This window comes from Ovis aries, chromosome 2 (assembly GCF_016772045.2).
Source record: "Ovis aries strain OAR_USU_Benz2616 breed Rambouillet chromosome 2, ARS-UI_Ramb_v3.0, whole genome shotgun sequence".
Classification (NCBI taxonomy): Eukaryota; Metazoa; Chordata; class Mammalia; order Artiodactyla; family Bovidae; genus Ovis; species Ovis aries.
The window spans coordinates 126,096,136-126,104,743 of record NC_056055.1 but is presented as its reverse complement, the minus strand read 5'-3'; the positions used below and the strand labels follow the sequence as shown (position 1 = coordinate 126,104,743).

The following is an 8,608-nucleotide window of genomic DNA, read 5'->3' as shown; positions in this document are numbered from 1 at the left end:
AGCTGTAATATTGAAAACTGTTACCATGAACTTATTCTGGTTCTCACAAAATTGCAGACATGCTGTTCAATCATAATTCTCACCTCAAGTTTTTCTTGTAGAAGAAAAAGAACTTTTGTGCATTGTTGGTGATAATATTCACTGCTCTATATTAAGTGTTCAAAAGTAGTTTCTGAAGAAGCAAATAACAATTCACAGATAGAAAGTATGAGAAGTAATCATTACTTAATGTGTTGATGACTATACCACCATGCTGAAGTGGTTTTGTATTGACTCAGCTTGCAGATCCAATACTTCAACACATTTAAAAAGACTTGAAGTCATTCTCTCTCTGACCACCAGAGTGGAAACTACTGTTTTCCCAATCATTAGAGAATAAAGAATGGTTATATTTTGCTGAAAACATCCATTCATCAGGATCCACTCTGGTATGATGCCTGCCCAGGAAGACCATCACAAAACTAGCTGTAATACTGTTTTCTTGCATAAACAGCACTGTTGTAGAAGATATCTGAGGAATAATTTTATCAGAGCAGCAGAGGTCCTGCTCTCTGGATAGGAGAGACTGTGATAGGACTTTCAGATAGCTAAAAATCAAGTTGCATGTGCATTTCCCATTACTGGAAAAGAATGTGCAACTTCCAAATGTATTTCCAAACAAATCACTGTCAGTTATTTTGGTTATCTTGTAATTAGTGCTGTCTTCAATAAATACTTTTAAGATTGATATTTCTTTTTTTTTCTTGCCATATGGTAATGCAGTATTTTATTTATTCTGTCCATTAGTAACTACTATTTGATAACATTTATAATATTAATAGAGCTTAATATAAAAGGAGTTCAACCTACTTTTTTTGGTTACATTTCAATACTGGATATTAATCAAAAAGATAGTCAAAATTAGTATGGTCAAAATCTTTATGTCAAAATTTATAATAAATGTTTGGTATTGGTCCACATACAATTAAGTTTTTGGTGGAAAGTTATTTGGCTGCAAGAAAGAACATTTGGTTTACTTCACTAATAGGAATATCTGTTGGTGCTGGGATGGCCTCTACTTGGTCTTTCTTCTGCTGTTGATTTTTGGCATAGTTATCTGTGATAGTATGAATGGAGTCGAGTGGAGAGGTACTCATCATGTTTATTCCAAATAAGAGGATGTAACTGATGACTACTGTAATGAGGAGGTACACAGGCAGAGCAACGGCCCAATACTTTTGAGGCCAATACGTTAAGCCTAAGGAGTTTAACCAAGATTCAGGAATAAAAGCCCACACAACAGTATAAAGCAAAATTGGGAGCTTAAGAAAAGAACAAAGCCATAAATCGCTTTTTCTGGCAACGGTGCATTTTCCACCATTTTCCCTGTGGCTTTAGATATTTTGCTTGCACATGTGCACACGAGTACCCAAACGTCACCTGCATGAGCAACCAGCCCCCCAGCCTCACGTGCACACACATCCTGCAGTGGAAGGTGGGGGAGGTAAGGGGAAAGCAGGGTTGGGGAACTGAACGCCACCCCAAGTCTACAGGCTTTGCCGCTGTGAGAACAGAGAAGGAAGGACCTAAGATTTATATTTCTAATAAAAGATTTTTTTTTGGTAAAAATTCAAATAAGTACAAAGATGAGACAGTTAATGTTTAGAGGATATTGGCTAAGGATGAAAATTAGCTGAATTAGCACTATGACAAAAAACTCTAAGATCTTTTGCATTTTATAGAAATACGGTTTCTATATGAACTGGGTTTGGGAATTGTATGTATGTCACCTTTTAGTTCTTCCAAAGATTTACTAGACTTCTTATAGTCTCTCTCAAATGATATGTTTCATTCTTTAATGTACTGTGTTCTTTTCCCTAATTATGACTCTTCCTGAATCAAAGTTTTACCAAGCCCGTACTACCTGGAAGAGATAAAAGTCTTAGTATTTGCTTTGAAATATATTTTCTTTACATCTCATATTTCAATTTTTCACTATTCATTTTTTCTTTTGCTTCCAAGAATTGACACGCTATGGATTTTTTTCAACATGTTCTGCCACACCTGATGAGAAGGAACTAACTTCATTGACTTCTTCCTGTTTGACTATGTCACAAATAACTACACAGTCCTCATTTTTACTTGATTTCCTGTCTTTGTTGTTCAGTTGCTCAGTCATGTCCAACTCTTTGGGGCCCCATGGACTGCAGCATGCCAGGCTTCCCTGTCCTTCACCAACTCCTGGAACTTGTTCAATCCATTAAGTTGGTAATGCCATCCAACCATCTTGTCCTTTGTTGCCCACTTCTTCTCCTGCCTTCAATCCTTCTCAGCATCAGGGTCTTTTCCAATGAATTGGCTCTTCATATCAGGTGGCCAAAGTACTGGAGCTTCAGCTTCAGCATCAGTTCTTCCAATGAATATTCAGGATTGATTTCCTTTAGGACATACTGGTTTGATCTCCTTGCAGTCCAAGAACACTCAAGAGTCCTCTCCAGCACCACAGTTCAAAAGCATCAGTTCTTTATGACTCGGCCTGCATTATGGTCCAACTCTCACAGCCATACATAACTACCAGAAAAACCATAGCTTTGACTAGACAGACCTTTGTTGGTAAAGTAATGTCTCTGCTTTTTAATATGCTGTCTAGGTTTGTCATAGATTTTCTTCCAAGGAGACAGTGTCTTTTAATTTCATGGCTGCAGTCACCATCCGCAGTGATTTTGGAACTGAAGAAAATAAAGTCTGTCAATATTTCCGCTGTTTTCTCACCCATTTGACATGAAGTGATGGGACCGGATGCCATGATCTTAGTCTTTTGAATGTTGAGTTTTAAGCCAGCTTTTTTTACTCTCCTCTTTCACTTTCATCAAGAGGCTCTTTAGGTCCTCTTCACTTTCTGCCATAAGGGTGGTATAATCTGCATATTTGAGGTTATTCATATTTCTCCTAGCAATTTTGATTCCACCTTGTGAGTCATCTGGCTCAGCATTTTGCATGATGAACTCTACAAATAAGTTTAATAAGCAAGGTGACAATATACAGCCTTGATGTACTCCTTCCCAATTTGGAACTAGTCCATTGTTCCATGTCTGGTTCTAACTGTTGCTTCTTGACATGCATACAGGTTTCTTAGGAGGCAGGTAAGGTGGTCTGGTATTCACATCTCTTGAAGAATTTTCCACACTTGGTTGTTATCCACATAGTCAAAGGCTATAGTGTAGTCAATAAAGCAGAAGTAGATGTTTTTCTGGAATTCTCTTGCTTTTTCTATGATCCAACGGAGGTTGGCATTTGATCTCTGGTTCCTCTGCCTTTTCTAAATAGAATTTGAACATCTGAAAGTGTTCACGTACTGTTGAAGCCTAGCTTGGAGAATTTTGAGCATTGCTTTGCTAGCACGTGAAATGAGTGCAATTGTGTGGTAGTTTGAACATTCTTTGGCCTTGCCCTTCTCTGGGATTAAAATTAAAACTGACTGTTTACAGTCTTGTGGCCACTGCTGAGTTTTCCAAATTTGTTGGCATAATGAGTGCAGCTGCAGCACTTTAACAGTATTATCTTTTAGGATTTGAAATAATTCAGCTGGAATTCCATCACCTCCTCTATCTTTGTTTATAGTGATTCTTCCAAAGGCCGGCTTGACTTCACACTCCTGGGTCACTGATATCTTTTTTATATAGTTCAGTATATTCTTGCCACCTCTTCTTAGTATCTTCTACTGTTAGATCCATTCCATTTCTGATCTTTATTTTTCCCATCTTTGCATGAAATATTCCCTGTCTTTAGATTTAAAAAATACATGAAAGATACAATAAGAAGGAGGCAAGGCTTTGGCTTAACTTAGTAATAACTCTCTCTGTAACTCTTGAAAATATCTAATTTTCTGTTTTTTTTGGTAGACTTAAAATTGCATGTGGAGAAGGGAATGGCAGCCCACTCCAGCATACTTGTCTGGAGAATTCCATGGTTGGAGGAAACTGGCAGGCTACAGTCCATGATGTCGCAAAGAATCAGACACGACTGAGTGACTTTCACTTCACAAGCATATGCCGTGTTGCTTTGTGTGTCTTTAAACATTTATATAAATCATGCTTTTTTATATTGGTATTTATCTTGATTTTTTTTATTCAACATTATGCTTTTGATATTTATGCAGGTTGCTACATTCAGATTTAATTAAGTCCTTGCCATAGTGAAAGATATGTTAACTTTTAGATGTATCAATATAATATGAATGTCTTTAATCCTTCTCTAGGATTACTTTTTACTATTAAAGCATGTAGCACAGGGAACTATAATCAATATCTTTAATAACCTGTAATGGAAAAGAATCTTAAAAGGAAGTATACCTATATCTGAATCTCTTTGCTGTAAGCCTGAAACTAACACAACCCTGTAAATTATATTTCAATAAAAATTTAAAACTCTAAGCCTCTTTTCTCAGTGACTGCATGTGGTCCAGGCCTCTCCCAAAATTTTATCTAAGTATTCCCAATAATGCTTTCACCCAACCAGTTGTCAATTATCATGAACTTATGAGCTTGCAATGATTTCTGTAAAAGATATTTGTTGATATACTCCTAGAAAAAAAAAAGAAAAAGAGTATGCTTGAGTGAAGCAAACTAGCTCCAAAGAAAAAAATCTTATTTGACAGACTTTTGCAAAACTGTTCACATTTTTCTGAGTTCAGCTAGGAGGAGGAGTCTGTCACTAGAATTAAAAATAACTCTGTTCCCAGAATTTCATAATGGGTAAGAAAGTTCAAAGGAATAAAAATGTTTAAAGATAATACAGCTACAAAAAGGCTTTAGATATATAAACTATTTTGAAGATGAGTTCTATTTTGAAGATGAGTTCTATTTTACCTGCCTTCATTGTGTCTAATAATCATATAAAATAAGGATCTGGAAATTAATAATGAAGGTATAAAGTGTTACACTGAAATTGTGGGTTTAATAGAATTTCTGAAATTTGAAACTGCTGGAAAACACATTTTCCCACTTTGTGATGTATTAGAGGACCGCTTTTTTGTTGTGCCTTTTACCACCATTTAGAAAAGTTGAATGGCATGCTTTATTTTCTGTCTCCTTTTGTTCATCTGTTATTTCAGGTATTGTGGGATATTTTGCTGGCCACGGATGGCATAACTTTTGTTCTCTCTAAAGGAAGTATCTTTACTTTTGTCATGGGACTGAGGAAACTTTCACTTTTTAAAATGAATCTGGTCCATGGACAGGTGGTGTGCTGAGCTTTAAACAGCTTGATGAATGATTTGGCTCTGCAGAGCAGTGTCAAATAATGTATTTCAGTTGGCAGTCTCAATGAAACAGAATAAGGCAGTCGGTTTTCTGTTATATATTAGTCCTTGCACCCACTCGACTTCCAGCTGTGCATGCTAGGCATAAATCCTACCCTTCCTTTCCCTGTGCCAGTAATTCACCCTGGGCTGCCCATTTGAGTCTGTTTACCTAATGATTGCACTCACCATCAGGAGCCACTCCTGTCACTGGGGCAGATGTATGTTCTTTACTTGCTGATGTACTAAGTCGTGTGATTCTAATCAACCAATATCCTGGGATTAATTATGGGGGATAAAGGGAGTTAATGCTTTTTAAAGCCCTCTGTTATGAGATAGATACTTTAATTTTAAGAAGCTGATGAATTTACACTTATACTTCAGTAAGTGTAACAACAATAATAAGTGTAACAATATTTATATCAACTTTTCACTGTATCTTGTCTAGAATTATACTTTAGTTAGTATTATAGGTAAAAATTATTTGTTTGTTTTTGCTTTTCTTTCTTTTTTATAAACAAATAGGGTAAAAACCTATTTATCTAAAGGAGTAATATTATTCAAGGGCACTGAAAGCTTTATGACACAATATTTGCCTTTTAATTTTATCCTGTAGATCACAGGGAGATGTTTAAAGAGAAAAGTTTAGTTTTTATCACTACCACTGCTAATGTTACTATAATGGCCACTTTCCCTCCCTACCTCTTCCCCTCTTGCTCCATTATTGTTATTATCGTAATCATTATCATCAGTATATTAATTCATGACAGTGTTCTTCTGAAATAATAGAGGATATATTTGAAGGATGACCAAATGATGGAAACTAGGAAAAAAAAGAATCATTTGGAGTGGTGTTAATAATTTTGGGGGGAATATGTGGACTGTGGAAGTTAGATAATTTTTGAGAGGTTTTAGAATTAGAATTAGAATCTTTTAGCTGATCAAATGAGAAGAAGGGGTTGAATAGAGGGAGAGAGCAAGATACTAGTAATTATAGCAAGATGTAGAAGTGAAGGAGGCAGATGATAAACTTAGTCTGAGACAGTTTTGAGGTAAATTTTAGATACCAACATACAGTAGGACTGTTTAGATGCATAATCTTGGACTTGAGTAAATAGGTTAGGGCTAAGGGTCTGTGCTGGAAATCATGAAAGTGAAAGTAACAGGGAGTAGATTTGGTGACTGAAAGAATGAAAAGCAGAAGATTTTCTGAAATTTTCATATAAAAGATTGACGGATATGCTGCTGAATGCTATAGCCACTGGCTTCTTGTGGCTATGGAACATTTGAAATATTATGGACTGAGATGTGCTTTAAGTGTAAAATGTATATCATGTAAATTTAGGGCAAAAATACATCTCATTAACAATGTTTAAATTGATCACATATTTTGATCATTGTTTAATGGAATAAATCCAAAAATTTTTAAATTCACTTCACTACTTAATATAACTACTATAAAACTTTATTCATGTGGCTTGCATTGTATTTCTACTGAATAGTGTTTTTCTACAGACTAAAATCTGAATGCTTTTGCATGACTCTTTATGAGTCATGTTACCTTACCAAATTCATTTTTGTTCCTTCCATGGCTTCTCCATACAGCTAGCTGTGAGCTAGGGCCCTTCCACATCATGTTGTTTCAGATCTGCAGCCTTTTATACATTTTGCTCCCGATTTGGGGAATGCCCAGCTCTTTCTTGTAAATTTTTTGTTTTTAGGCTGGCTTTTCAAAGAAAAACAGTTAAATTTAATAATTTAAAAATATTAGAGATACTTGGAACTATTTTTGAAGAAATAGAGGACAGAATAATAAAATGAGTCCATGTACACATCATCCCATTTTGCTAATATCAACTCATGTTCAATCTTGTTATCCCTATAATTAGCAACATCTGGCTCAGATCATTTTAAAAACCCCAGATACTATTTACATTCATTTATAAATATTTAAATGTATATTTCTAAAACAATGAGGACTATTTATAATGCCAATAATCATATTTCTTTAGTATCATTGAGCAAAAGTGATGAAGTATTTAAATTGTTTTTCCAAATGGATTGTTTAAATAGAATCCAAATAAGGTCTATATATTGCAATTAGTTGATTAGACTCTCAGTCTTATAGGTTCTCTGTCCATCTTTTTTTTTAAATAATGTAATTTTTTTGTAGAAGAAACTGAGTCATTTGACAATATAATTTTCACAATCTATATTTCTATATTTTTGCACCTCCAGTATTCAATATGTTTCTCTACATGTTGTTACTTCTAGAAACATGATAAGATTCAGATCTTTCTTTTAAAGGATACATCACTGATGATGTGTGCTTCGAGTTCCATTAGGAGGTACATGTTGTCTAGAGTTTTGGTTTTCTTTAAAGTGATGGTTAGCAGCCACTGATAATCTTTGAGCACATTTGTTACTTAGGATTCATAAATTGGTAATTCAAAAATTCTGCCATTCCTCAGTTTTTAGCTAAATAGTTCTGTAAAGAGAAATCCTTCCTCATCAACTAATTGATACATTTTAGGATCTGTTTAATGTATGATTCTTTACCTACAATATATATATTTTTAAACAAAGCTTTACTAGCATTCTTTATCAAATTAATTTTTATAGGGGTAAGTGATTTGCAATGTTGTGTGAGTCTCCTGTACAGAAAGTGAATTAGTTATACATGTACATATATCCACTCTTTAAGATTTTTTTCCTGTATAAGTCATTATAGAGTATTGTATAGAATTCCCTGTGTTAAATAGATCCTTGTTATCTATCTATATACAGTAGTGTGTATATGTCCATCCCAATCTCCCAGTTTATCTCTACTCACCCATTTCCCCTAGGTAACCATAAGTTTGCTTTCTGTATCTGTAACTCTTTCTGTTTTGTAAATAAGTAAGTTCATTTGTACTATATTATTTTTTAGATTTCACATATTAACAATACCATATGATATTTATCTTTCTCTGACTCACTCAGTATGACAATCTTTCTATCCATGTCACTGCAAATGGCATGATTTTGTTCTTTTATTATGGCTGAGTAATATTCCACTGCATATATGTACCACATCTTGTTTATCCATTCATCTGTCAGTAGACATTTAGTTTGTTTCAATGTCCTTGCTATTGTAAATAGTGCTGCAGTGAACACTGGAGCGCATGTATCTTATTGAATTATGGTTTTCTCCAGATATATGGCCAGGAATGGAATTTCTGGATCATATGATAGCTCTATTTTAGTTTTTTTAAGGAACCTCTATACCGTTCTGCATAGTAGCTATGCCAATTTATGTTTCCACCAACAGTGTTAGAGGGTTCCCTTTTC

At 34.7% G+C, this 8,608-nt stretch overlaps 1 pseudogene; it reads right to left on the bottom strand.

Moving 5' to 3' along the window:
- Nucleotides 1-983: 983 nt before the first annotated feature.
- Nucleotides 984-1,360, bottom strand: LOC114115311 (phosphatidylinositol N-acetylglucosaminyltransferase subunit P-like; annotated as a pseudogene).
- Between the last annotated feature and the right edge of the window lie 7,248 nt (nt 1,361-8,608).